Source organism: Aotus nancymaae, unplaced genomic scaffold, assembly GCF_030222135.1.
Source record: "Aotus nancymaae isolate 86718 unplaced genomic scaffold, 86718_ANA_hifiasm-v0.15.2.pri h1tg000021l, whole genome shotgun sequence".
Lineage (NCBI taxonomy): Eukaryota > Metazoa > Chordata > Mammalia > Primates > Aotidae > Aotus > Aotus nancymaae.
This window is the reverse complement of record NW_026988433.1, coordinates 4,804,208-4,818,034: the sequence shown is the minus strand read 5'-3', so window position 1 is coordinate 4,818,034 and position 13,827 is coordinate 4,804,208. Positions and strand designations below refer to the sequence as shown.

Genomic DNA, 13,827 nt, shown 5'->3' with positions numbered 1-13,827 from the left:
TTCAGTCTGCTGGTAAAGGCATACCAAGACTGGGCAATTTACAAAAGAAAGAGGTTTAATGCACTCATAGTGCCACGTGGCTGGGGAGGCCTCACAATCATGGTGGAAGGTGAGAGGCACATCTCACATGGCAGCAGACAAAAGAAGAGAGCTTGTGCAGGGAAATTCCCCTTTTAAAAACCATCTGAGTATTCAATGCACAGTTTCTATTGAACGGGTATCACTTTCACACCATCGTAAGGTGGAAAAAGCTGCGTTGCAGTATCCTAAGTTGGGGACCAACTGCAGTCCCCTTCCCAGACCCCCTTGTGGTGGTGTAATTATAAGCCAGGATGGCGAGAATATATAAACTGATGTTCACTGAGAGAGTTACCTGGGCCAATAAAAAAAAGGTTAAGTAAATAGACTTACCTAATACAGACATTTTTCCCTTAATTTGTTTCTCCTGAAACTCAGGGGCAATGGCTGGATGGGTAGCAGCTTTGTTGTGATCATAGGCATGAAGCCCTTTAGTAGAGTTGGTGATACATGGATGCCGTGTCCTTAGTGAGTTCGTGGAGCTGTTGAATAAGCTCTGAGCAGTGCTTCTCTAAAGTTCTGTGGGGGGAACAACTACAAAGAAAACGTCATTATTATAAATAATTGTGATTGTTTTTACATAATTGACATTGCTCTACAACTTAGCTTTCACCCAGTAGCGCATCTTGGAGATCTTTCTACGCCAGCCCATGCAGTTCTCCTTCCAGCTGCTCCCAGTAATAGGAAAGAATTAATAGGTAGTCATAAGTGGGAGTACCACTTCATTGAACAATGAGAACACATGGACACAGGGAGGGGAACGTCACACATGGGGCCTGTTGGGGTTGGGGGGCAACGGGAGAGAGAGAATTACAAAAACTCGCATGCATTAAACAAATACCTAATGCATGTGGGGCTTAAAACCTAGATGAGGTGTTGATGGGTGCAGCAAACCACCACGGCACATGTATGCCTAGGTAACAGACCTGCACGTTCTGCACGTGTATCCCAGAACTAAAGTTAGAAAGTAATTAATAGGTAATGTTTTTGAGGACCTACCATGTGCCAGGCATGACTGAGCACTTTTAGTAACTTGTTTAATCTTCAAAATGGTCCCAAGAGGAGTGTGCTGTTATGAAGCTCCTTCTACAGGTGGACAGAGGCACAGACCGGCTAAGTGAGCACCCGACATCACAGCTAGGAAGTGGCCCGGCTGTGATCGGAGGCACCCTCTCCACAGGGCCCTGTCGTCGGTCTCTCTTCTCTTTCTGTCTTCACAGCATTCTCTCCTGGGGTTTGCTATGTTCAGGCACTTGACGGTGGATGGGCACTTATATTACTTCCAATCGGGGGCAAAGCCGCAGTGGACACCTGAGGCACATCTGCCTGTGCTCAGGAGTGGGAGTGACCCTAGGGTGACCAGGGAGCATCAGGTCAGCAGTGGCACTCAGAGGCTTCAGTGGCTTCCAATCAGGTGCCCCCACCACACATCAGCAGCTCTGACCAGTGGCTGCTGCTCCCCCAAGCCTCACCAGCCCCTGGGTCGGGGAACCTTCTAGTAGCTGGGCTCAGGACATCTCTCTGCCACTCCCCGATGGGTAGAGGTGGTTTCTTCCCCTTCCTCCAGCATACTGTGTCTCCACCTGTGCCCAGGGGCCACAAGGGTTGCTTAACCTGAAGGCTTTCGTCCCGTGGGGGAGAGAGAAAGTTCTGGATGGGGCTTCGCCGTGTGTCTTCTAATGGTCCCTTCCATCTCCCTTGAGTGCCTTTTTTTGTGGTTTGTGAGTTTGCAAAGGAAGGTGCATCTTTCTGGAACAATTGCAACCATCGAGCCTGCAGCACCCAGCAACAGCACTGCAGCAAGGCAGGCGGCAGTGAAAGGTCATGAGAAGGGGTCTGTATTCCATAGAGAAACTTACAAACCACCATAAAACAGAGCAAAAGTGGGTCTGCTTTTTGCTCTTACTACAGGTTGGCAATTCGAAATCAGTGTGTTAGCGAGTTGGTACCCACGGAGGTGGCTTGCACTCGCCCTTCCCGCTGGGACATTTCCTCCTTCAAGACATGGGTCCCAGTGCTCCTCCCTCTTCTGCGTTCCAGCCTTGCACTCCTGCAGTGTGGAGTCCTCTTGCTCCCCTCCTCACATGGCCAACTTCTGCTTCTAAACAGCAATTAGGGTGCACAGCTGCCCTCACCTGTCATATCACACGCCCCTGCAGACTTTTTCCCATCTGAGCTCTTCCCTATTGTGACGGGTCACCTCCCCTCTGCACAGCCTCCCATGAGCGTGATAAACACAGCTTAATTATTCGTATGCTTCCTACAGAAGCAAGGCAGCATGGGGCACAGACAAGCCTCTGAGTGAATGTGGATTGAGGGAAGACCGTTCCTTATCCTATCCCTCTGTTGGTTTTTTCCCCCATTAACATTAAGACTGAGATGGATGTCTTTCTGGTGCAATATTAAATAAGAACCTCGATAAGCTCAGTGGCCTCATCCATCAGACAGGATGCTGGGCATAGTCAATTTAAGAATGACAGGAAGGCATCTCAGGCCGGCCCAAGCCACGAAGGGGAAAAGTCCAGGGGCTCCAGCTTCAGGCGCTGCTGGATTCAGGGGCTCCGTCTCCCAATCCTTCTTTCCTCAATGTTAACTGTAGGTACTTGCAAGCTGGCTTTCAGCATCTCTAGAGTGCCCTGAGCATCAGCCAGTGACAGTATGGCAACGCTTGTGTCTACCAAGCACAGACATTCTCTCTCTCTATAGGAAAAAGCGGAGCCAGAGTGACATACGGATTTGAAGTAAAGCCTGGGTCCTTTTGTAGTCATAAGGGTGATGATTGGGTTTTGACGCTCATGTGTGAGACGTGTCTCCCTCAAACCTTGTTATGATGTTGGCACGTTGACCATCTGATGTGAAAAATAAAGCCCATGCTCTGAGACAGGACAGCACGAGAGTGAGTGCAGGGATCCTGAGTCCAAATTCTGATTTCAGAATTCTTAGCTGTGTGGCCTTGGCTGAATTACTTAATCTCTCTGGGTCTCAGTCTGTTTATGTGAAAATTGGGGATAATAGAAAGACTTCATGCATGAGGTTGTTGAAAGTATAAAGAAGTCTATATATAATATGTAGCACCCCGACCCACAGGACATTGATGGGTGGTTTCCCTGTTGTCCTCTGCCCGTCTTAATGATCCAGGTGTCACAAGGATAAAAGATGTCACCTTCCACTTAAGGAATTTTTTTCCCCATTGGCTTTTCAGGATTCTCCCTTATAATTCCCCATTCCCTATTGGAAAGCTCAGTTTAAATGTTCTTTTCACAAGATAAAGGCTATAAAATGAAAGAGAAAATGGCTTTTATCTTCTGGTGTATTCTTTTCTCTTTTTGTTTACTCAGTCATCAGGAAAGCATTTTCTACTCTGTCCCCTAAGACTTCTCATTAATATAATTATTCTAAATGCTGGTATAAACCAAACAAAGCTACAGATGCTAACTGGCAAGCAGATGAAACTCACATGTGCAGGAAAAACGCCGATGACTCAATGGTACATACAAGTTTTTTAAAATTATCTGTAATTAGTGGAAAGAAAATATGTGGACTATATTAAAAACAAGCTCTTTATTTTTGAGGAAAAAGACCATCATAAAGAACAGGAATGCTGTTCCTTTTTATTTATATGAATTGAGATAATTGGGATGCTCAGGATTAATGTAAGTTTCCATCATAAATAATATCACCATCTGTGATAAATGGATGCCTCTCTCTTTGAATAGATACAGTGAAACATTCTCAAACCATATGCTATGTGAGCAGCAAATGCAGTTATTTAAATTCTGCTGTAAATGCTTATATTATGCAACTCTAAATCCCTCCCGATTTTTGTTTTTTTTTTTTGGTTTTCATTTCCAAACTGTTTGGGAGGCATAGTAAAAACCATGTTTACATTTCGAATCAAAGCGGTAAACCTGGTCTGTGGTTCAGATTGTAAAATGCGCGGAAGAAAACACTAAGAACGTTCTCCTGTGCACGAAACACGACTTGGAAAAGCTTCCTCTCTGTCGGGGCCCACACTCCATGGCCCATGGGTCAAACCCAGCCCACCACCAGCTTTTGTGTGGTGGCCGGAAAACTCATAATTTTTTTTACATTTTTACATCTTTAGATAGTTGGAAAAAATATTTTAATAGAGTAGTAGTGTTTCTGACATGTGAAATTAACATTCTATTGTTTGAAAGTAAAGTTTTAGGGCTGGGCGCGGTGGCACATGCCTGTAATCCCAGCTACTTGGGAGGCTGAGGTAGGAGAATCACTTGAACCCGGGAGGCGGAGGTTTTGGTGAGCCGAGATCACGCCACTGCACTCCAGCCTGGGCAACAAGAGCAAAACTCCGTCTCAAAAAAAAAAAAAAAGTAAAGTTTTTATGGAACACAGAGTCACTGGTTGGCATTTCTCTCTGGCTGCGGTCACAGAAGGGTTGAGTAGTTGCAACAGACACCATTTGGCCCATGAAGCCTGAAATACCTACTGTCTGAGGCTTTACAGAAGGAAGTATGCTGACTCCTTCTTTATGTGACTTGTGAAGCAGAGTTACCGCAGTTTGGACAAAGCAAGATGGATCCTTTTAAGAAGCTTTTGGCTGAAAGTAAGAGAAAACCCCTGTGCACTGTGGCAATCCACTGGCTCACAGGGCCGGAAGGGCAGCGGCAGGGGGAGATCGCGGCGAGCCTGTCCCAGGCCCCTCTCTGGGCCAACCCTGGCATAAAAGCATGGCCCCTTCCCTCACTGTGCCCACCTGTGGCTGGCCTTGTCTCGGGCACTTCATGCACAGATTCCAGATGGATGACAGTATTATGGGGAGACTTACTCCCTTACTGGCCGCTGGAGTGAAAGGCGTTTGCTTCTGTGCTTTTCTTAAGAGTGAGGGACCCTCTTTCCCAGAAGTCCTAAAACACTTCTCCTCAGAGTTCCTTGGCCCAGTTTGGCCTGGGGCAGGGCTTTCCCAGTGCAGCACAGTGAGCCTTGGGGCTGGATAATTCTGTGTGTGTGGTGTGGCGGAGGAGGGGCTGTTCCTTGCATGTAGGGTGTTAAGCAGCATCCCTGGCCTCTGTCTGCCCACTAGATGCTAACAGGATGCCCCCAAACCCCATTCTTTTTTTTGGGTTGGGGGACAGAGTCTCACTCTCTTGCCCAGGCTGGAGTGCAGTGGCGCAATCTCGGCTCATTGCACCCTTCACTTCCCAGGTTCAAGTGATTCACTTTACTCAGCCTCCTGAGTAGCTGGAATTACAGGCACACACCATCATACCTGTCTAATTTTTGCATATTTTATAGAAATGGGGTTTCACCATGTTGACCAACCTGGTCTCGAACTCCCGACCTCAAGAGATCTACCTGCTTTAGCCTCCCAAAGTGCTGGGATTACAGGCTTGAGCCACGGTGCCCAGCTCCCTCCCAGTAACCCCCAGCGCCATTCTTGACAATGGAAAAAGTCTCCAGACTTTGTCAAATGTCCCCTTGGGAGCAAAACTGCCTCTGTTTGAGAACCACACGTTTAGGTCTATATGTAACTGAACCAGGTACTGGGAACCGGCTGGGAACTGCCCTGTTTGATTTAGACCAGGGATTGGCAAACTGCAGAACGTGGGTCAAATCTAGCCCGTCACCTGTTTTGGTATGGCCTGCAAGCTAAATATGGTATTTACATTTTTAATGTTTGTATAAGCACCTATATAATATTGATTTTTGTCTCCTAGCCTGCAGAAACCTAAGATATTTACTATATGGTCCTTTAAGAAAAAGTTTGTCAACCCCTGGGTTAGATCAACACAGTGATTCTCAGTCCTCACCTTTATGAGCCATGAAATGAAATCCATGATTCGGTAACCTACATACAGACATAATTAAAGATAAATCAGCATAGTGCTCTGTCATAGGGAGGAAAAATAATTCAGAGTCAAGTAATATCTTAACAAGTATATACTTAACAAGTATATATATATATCTGAATGAAGTGGTCAGATACTTGCTCCTGTGTTCGGTCACCATGGATGTGTCAGCCACAGATGAAGACTGGTATAGCTGTGTTGCTGCAAATCGGATTTCATATGCAGATTGTGCATTGTGTATGTAATTTTCAAAAAGGATCAACAACTTTTTTTTTTTTAATAGAGACAGAGTCTCACTCTGTCACCCAGGCTGAAGTGCAGTGGTGCCATCTTGGCTCACTGTAACCTCTGCCTCCCGGGTTCAAGCAAATCTCCTGCCTCAGCCTCCTAAGTAGCTGGGACTACCTGCATACAGCACCATGCCTGGCTAATTTCTTTTGTATTTTAGTAGAGGCGGGGTTTCACCATGTTGCCCAGGCTGTCCTGGAATCTCAGGCAGTCCGCCCACCTCAGCCTCCCAAAGTGCTAGGATTACAGGCGTGAGCCACCGCGCCTGGCTGATCAACCACTTTTTAGATAAGTTTCATCAAAGTCCGGTCTCCACCCCAGTAGTTGCAGTTCTGGAACATGCACAGTATGTGAAATCGCTGCCCTGCTCCCAATTTTTTAGTGGATGTTTAAGATCGTCTTTCTGCTTGGATCACTGTAAGTGGGTTCCTGACCTCTGTGAATGTCCAGTGGGACAAAGTCATGCAGAATCTGGGCAATTCTTGATTGCTGTGGAACTGCCTCATGCTGTGCAGAAAACCTCGCAGAACTGGCTGCTCTCTAAATGCCAGTGGTGTTCCTCCCTCCACCCGTTGTGATCATCAAAAATGCCACCCTCCCCAAAGACGTTTACATCCCTACTACCAAAGGCTGCAAATATGTGACTTTGCAGGGGGAAAGGAACTTTGCAGATGGGATTAAGGTAAGGCTCTTGAGATGGGGGAATCATCCTGGATCATCCAGGTGGCCCTGATGTCATCACGTGGGTCCCTGTAGCGGGAGACAGGAAGTCAGGGGCGAGAGAAGCTGCCTAGGTATCTACTGGCTTAGAAGAGAGAAAGAGACTGCATGCTGAGGAATGCAGGTGACCTCCAGAAATTGGGAAAGGAAGCAGACTCTTTCCTGAAGACTCAGAAGGAACACAGCCCTACGGACACTTCAGGGTTTTTTTGTTTTTGTTTTAAGTTCAGGGGTATATGTGCAGGTTTGTTACCATAGGTAACTGTGAGTCATGCTGGTTTGTTGCACAGATTATGTCACCACCCAGGTATTAAGCCCAGTATCCGTTAGTTATTTTTCTGGTCCTCTCCCTCCTCCCCCACTCTTCACAGTCTGGCCTCAGTGTGTTGTTCCCCCAGTGACACTTTGATTTTAGACTTCTGACCTCCAGGACTATTAAGAAAAATAAGTATGTGTTGTTTTAAGCGACTAAGTTTGTGGTAATTCGTTCCAGCAGCATAGGAAGCTGACACGCCGTCCCTTAGAGGAGCCCCTGTCCTGGGAGAGCCCCAGTCTGAGCCGATCAGATCCTACCTGCAGATGGACCTGGGTTCCAAGCTGCATCGTGGGTGGCCAGCGTTGGAGGGTAGGCGGAGGATGTGGAGGAATCGGCCACATGGTCACCACGCAAGACACTGGCTGAGCTTAACTTGAGGCAACACTGTAACGCCATGCCGTTAAAGCAGGCCATGTTAGATTTCTAACTTTGCCTGGTAAACACTTTCCTCTGTGCCTACCCAAGGCACCCTTCTTGTGCTGATGAAGTCCAAGATTCTGAAGATTTGAGAGCATTTGTCTTCCACAGGCACAGCTCCTTTCCTGAACTTCTAGGGGTCTGACTGAGGAGCATCTGAGAGTGATTATGGAGTTCTCCCAGAGAAAAGGGGGGAAATATCCCCCCAGAGGCCCAGAGGGGAATATAAGTACCTGCTCTTTTAAAGGAGAGTTTGACGGTTACGAAATTGCAGACGTCGCTATGTGATTTCAGCAAAGGATATTCGGGGTTTGTTCAGAAGAGGCATTGAAATAAAATAATCCATTTATCAAGGTGCCTTTTGTTTCAAGAAAAAAGAAACAACGAGCCATATTTAGCAAAGAGAGAGAGACATTCTGTGTCTGGGAATGTTAATAAATCACCAATGGAGAGAGGAAAAAATATTCAGGCTGGCTTGTGTTTCAAGTAAGCTGCAGTGACTTGGAAGGAAAATCCAATCAGGGCTCTCCTTGAGGCGTCTGGAGAAAGGCAAGTCCTGTTCTGCAGGTGTCTGATATCATCTGAGTAAACCGGAGATGCCTGATGCAGCAGACGCCTCTGAAGTCCTGAAAAGAGCCCGCCTCCCTTAATTTCAGATTTTTCCTTCTCACATACACATCACCCAATTGTGTTTCACATATGGATATCACCCTTCCTCTCACCCCACATTTGTGTAGTTTTAAAAGCTTGTTACTGTAACTGATCAACATATTTGAAATAATGGTGATGATTAGGATAATAGCAACAGCAGCTCCGAATTCTTCAGCATGCCGAGTGCTCGGTGTATTGCTTTAAGCGAAGGGTCAGTGGATTCTGAGGCTCAAGAGTTTAAGGTTTTTTCAAAAAAAAACAAAAACAAAATCCTCATCTGGGAAGTTGTGGGACCGGGATTCATCGTTGAACTTTGTGAGACTCCAGGAACTCTTAACCACTGTGATACATTTCTTCTTTCTGGGCTGGGGAAGACTTTGATTAAAATCCTCCCTCTGTCTTCCGATGCATGTAACATCTAACAAACTACCTCAGGCTTTCCGTGTAGCTCAAGTGAGATCAGGGTTTCTCAGCCTCCATGCTATGGACATCGTAGGCTGGATAATTATTTGTGGTAGGGGCACTGTCTTGTATGTTGTAAGATGTTTAGAACCATCGGCTCCTACTGACGAGATGTCAGTAACAGCCTCCTCCCACTTGTGATAACCAAAAAACGTCTGCGGACGTCTCCAAGCGTTTCTCAGGAAAATCACCCTTTCCTGGGGAAGCCTGACTTAGATGCTGTTCTTGAAAGTCCCTTACACACCCTCAAACAATTCCACTTGTGCCTTTGGATGATTTCAGGGGATGTTATCTTTATTTTTATTCAATTCAAGAGGAAAGCAGGACCTAGTATTTTTACCAAGGCACATGTGTGGGGATCCACTGCCTACCCCATTTAGAGTAACACGTGGCCTCATCCCATCTGCCTGGATGGTTTTCCCACTCCTCGCATGCCGGGCTCCTGAGCTTTCCCTCCACCGATCTCTTGGTTATGTTATTCTTCATCCCAGATTCCTGCCACACTCCATTCCACCTCCTCAGGTCTCACCCTCCTTTATGTCCCAGCCCATAAAATATTAGCTCTAAAGAATCCATCCCTGGTCAACACGTCTGGAAGTAAGCACTGTGATGAAGGCAATGCATCATGTTAGCAGGGAGGCTTGTTCTCCCAGTGTTATCCTGTCCAGGCGCTGAGTGACATGGCCAGCTCCTGTGTCCACTATCTCAGCATCTCAAAAACTCAATTTCCGGCAGCAGCTTTGTGGTAGAGTTCTCTGATGAACAACCGATGGAGGACACAATATCCCCAGCACTGACAGACAAGTACAGATAAAGAAAATGGATAAACAGGAGGGGAGACAGCAATGGACGTGCTGTCCGCGTGGAGGCCAGATAGGCAGGTGCAGCTGTCAGCTGCTCCCCAGCCTCCCTCCCATGGCCGTAGGAAACTGGCACTGGACTTTTCCAGGGCTATTGCGTCAGGTCAATAAAAATGACTCAATTATCCTATCTTTCTGGGAGATGTTGGGGCAAGCAGATAAAGTGGAGTAAGAGGGGAGACATTTGTCAGAGCTCACAGTGGCATGGCAGCCCTGGAATTGTTTCCTTGCAGTCAGGAGATAATGTTTCCAAGAGAAAACACAGCAAAGCCTGGCAACCACCTCTTATTCCTTAATTTGCTGTCTCTGGGCTTCCCAAGATGAGAGGTGAGTTTAGGGGCACACACAGTGTTATAGCATTTGAGGGTGCAGATGGACCCTGCAGAGCTTTGTGGGGGACCCATTCACATGAGCATCTCTGTGATTGGCTGTTGGAGATACCTGGACATGGCATGAAATCACCTGTTCAACCAAATGAGAAAGTGGGAATTTCCTGCTTGTTTGAATTATTCTGAGTCTGAGAGAAAATCTCATTTTGCTGCTGCTGTGTCTTCAGCAGCCAACACTTGATCATCTCCCCGCTTAACAAAGAAATGGCAAACTGAGGCTCAGAGCTATAGACAGGCAGCAATTAGGGGAGCTTGGTTTTTTATTTACAGTAAGATTATTTAAACAAAATTATTCATTCATATTAGTACATTATTAATTTCCATTTTAATCAATAAAGTTATCAATTCTTAGTAAGCTCCTGGACTGATTAACAGTGCATACATTATCTGGCTCATGTCATGAGAGTGATGGATGTGTGAAGTTTACGAAACACCACCCTCTGTTGAAAGCTCTGTGTACAGAGAGCTGTGCCAGGCAGTCAAGGGCATGTATGTGCTCAAGAAGTTCTTGATCGATTCTCAGCAGCTCCATGGACAGTTCCTAGTGCATTATTTTACTGGGGAAAGGAATAATTGTTCTTGTCTTCTGCAACAATTGTTATTTTACTTCTGGGTGAGCATAAGCTCTAAAAGTAGGCAAATGTGAGGCAAAGAAGGTGCTTCCATGCATGTGAAGTTTCTTCAACACATCTGATGCACTGACACTGAATGGCTGCAGAGAGTCGCCATCCCTGGAATTGGACACCAGAATGTCCATGAACATTGGCTCCAATTCTTCCTACCACACATGAGAAGTTCTGCCTTCCAACGAATGGTGTCTACATTCTCCCTCATCATGTCTTGAGTAGTGGCTTCTTCCCCCATCTGGCTTGCTGAATGTTGATCAAACATCATGCATTCCTCAAGTGTTGACTGAGTAGTCACTGGGTCACATGGTATCTAAGACAGGAGGGTACCCTGGTGGATAAAAACAGTGTCCTTTTTCTCATGGAGCTTCCAGTGTGTTAGGGAAGATGGTCATTAACCAACCTGCACACAAATAAATATAAAATGACAGCTGTGTGAAAAGATATAAAATAGAGGTGCATGGTGTTTGGGGAGGGGCACTGGACCTAGTGTGGAAGTCAGGAAGGCTTCCTATTAATAGGAGAGGTGGGGTGGATCTGGGAGCTGAATGGAAATTAGGCAGAAGGAGTGACCATATGTGGAACCCTGGATATATGAAGGAGCAAGATCTATTTAAACTTCAATAATAATTTTAAAAATCAGGAACAAGGACATATTAAGATATAATTAAGATATAACCCCACTTGCACCCCTATTGTGGGTCAGGCACTTGTTAAAAACTTTGTAGGCATCATCTCCATGAACCTTCATGTACCTGGCAGGCGGTGAATAGTGAGAGGTGAGCCCTGTTGCCGAGGGGACCAGAACCTCTGGAACCAGACAGCCAGGCATGAGTTTCAGCTACATCACTTGCAACCAGGAGATCTTGGGCAATACTGCTTACCTTCTGCATTCCTCAATTTCCTCTCCTGTAAAAAGTGGGCATCATGATACTTACCCCATAGGATTGTTGTGAAGAACTAATTGAGATTCCACATGTAAGCAGTTAAAAGCATACCTAGAACACAGTGATATGGTTTGGCCATGTCCCCACCCAAATCTCATCTGGAATTGTATCTCCTGTAATCTCCACTTATTGTGGGAGGAAACTGGTGGGAGGTAATTGAATCATGGGGGCAGGCTTTTGTGCTGTTCTTGTGATAGTGAATAAATCTCATGAGATCCGATGGTTTTATAAAGGGGAATTCCCCTACATATGCTCTCTTGCCTGCCACCATGTAAGATGTGCCTTTGCTCCTCCTTCGCCTTCTGCCATAATTGTGAGGGCTCCCCAGCCATGTGGAACTGTGAGTCCGTTAAACCTCTTTTTCATTTATAAATTATCCAGTCTTGGGTATTTCTTCATAGCAGTGTGAAAATGGACTGATACACATAGTCAATTCTTGATAACTTCTGGCTTGTTTCATGATGAAACACCCTAAAATGTAGAGGCTTCGATCATGTACAAGGCCTCTTGAGTCTCGGGACTTCTGATCTTGGCTGGGCTTGCTCACTTGTTTGGGGCTGGGCGTGGGCTGCCTGATGCAGGATGGCCTCAGCTGGGATCACACCACTCCCCTCCATGTGGTCTTTCCTCCTCCAGGCTGGTACAGGCTTGTTCTTCCTGCTATTAGGCGTCCAAAAGAGGCAGAGTGGAAACGTTCAAGGCCTCTTGAGACCTGAGCCCAGAATAGGCACGCTGTCACTTCTTCCATATTCTCTCGGCCAGAGCAAATCACAAGGCAGCCCAGATTCAAAGAGTGGGGAAATTGACTCCACCTCTTGATGGGAGAATTGCAACATCTCATGCTAAGGGTGTAGATAAGGGTGTAGATACAGCAGATGGGGTGCCATCTCTAATCACTCTTCCATTTTTACCAGTATTATTCTATGTATCTAGATCAACCAGTCTCAGTCTCTCTCTCTCGCTCTGTCTCTTGCTCTCTCACTGTCTCACTCTTTGTGGAAGTTAAAGCTCCTTTAGCCACTGTACAAGGCCTTGCTCCTTTCTTTAGGGTGTCTCTCTTTTCGTGACTCAAGTCAAATCTCTCATGAGCTGGAAGAATTCAGAATGAGGCTCAACTGGAAGGGATGAGCTAGGCTTCATGTCACTCCATCCCTTCTCATTTTTCCTCATGTGAAGGATAAAGAGTGACCTGCTCAAAGAGTGGAAGACCCCTAAGACAGGAGGCGAGACCACAAGCCCACTCCGTCTGTATTTTATAGAAAATAAACTCAGCATTTGCTTAAAAGCAAATGGTTTTCCTTTAGACATTTTTCCAGTTAAGAAAAGGAATCTTTCTGTGTAGGAAGGATGAAGAATGACAAGACAGCTTGTTGACAAATGCTTCCTGTTGGCGAATGCCCCGCTGCAGATGGGTCTGGAATCCTGAGCCCCGCCCCTTCACAGAGTCCTTGGCTCACAACCTTCCCCAAACAGATGAGTCTCTAAGTCCCTGCACTTCAAGATTTAAGAGTGTTTTTTTGGATTGGGATAAATACCTCAAAATAAAAGCATCAGATGTGGCAATTCATCTGTTGGCTTTTACAGTATATTACAAGTTGTCTAAATAGTCCACGTTTAAGGACAGAGAGCCAGAGCTGTTTCTGGAATGTCATGTACCTCGGCAGGGTCTTTTGAGCATGTTTTAAGCGGATTCTGAAATTAGGGAGTTAAAATGGAAGCTCTGAGCCATCCCTAAAGAGAGGGAGGCGAATGTGCCCTTGTTGCTGGTGACCCCAGAACAAGGCCTCTGGGCTGAGAACAGGAGAGTACGTTTTCTTTGAAAAGCCATCTTGACAATCCAAGTCCGTTTGGCTGCAGCACCAAAGGCAGCTTTGATCTGCTCGCCAGTGTCCCTGCCCAGAAAAGGATTAGGGTCCTTCCAGAGGACAGCAGAGCCGGGCTGCCCCACATGCTGGCGGGTTGCGCCGGCTGCACTGACAGGAAGGGACAGGAGGGAAGCCTGGAAAGAAGGAGACGGACACCTCCCGTCTCCTCTCTCAACATGCGAATGCAGGCTTGTTTGGGTTTTCTGCGGGTTTTAAAACACAGAAGCAAGGAGATGGGCTTTCTTGGGTTTGGGAAGTTAGCCACTGGGGCAATGATGTTTCTGGGTTGTGAGTGTGTACCATGTTCTTAGCTATGCCCTCATTTAGCATAAGCCCATGGAGGAGCTTCACAAAGAAAATATTCAAACAGCAAGGAGGCT

At 46.3% G+C, this 13,827-nt stretch overlaps 1 non-coding gene across 1 annotated transcript; it reads left to right on the top strand.

Moving 5' to 3' along the window:
- Positions 1–2,830: 2,830 nt before the first annotated feature.
- Positions 2,831–2,933, top strand: LOC135276277 (small nucleolar RNA U13). Its single transcript, XR_010343853.1, has one exon. It is a non-coding gene; the product is annotated as a small nucleolar RNA U13 (small nucleolar RNA).
- Positions 2,934–13,827: the final 10,894 nt, after the last annotated feature.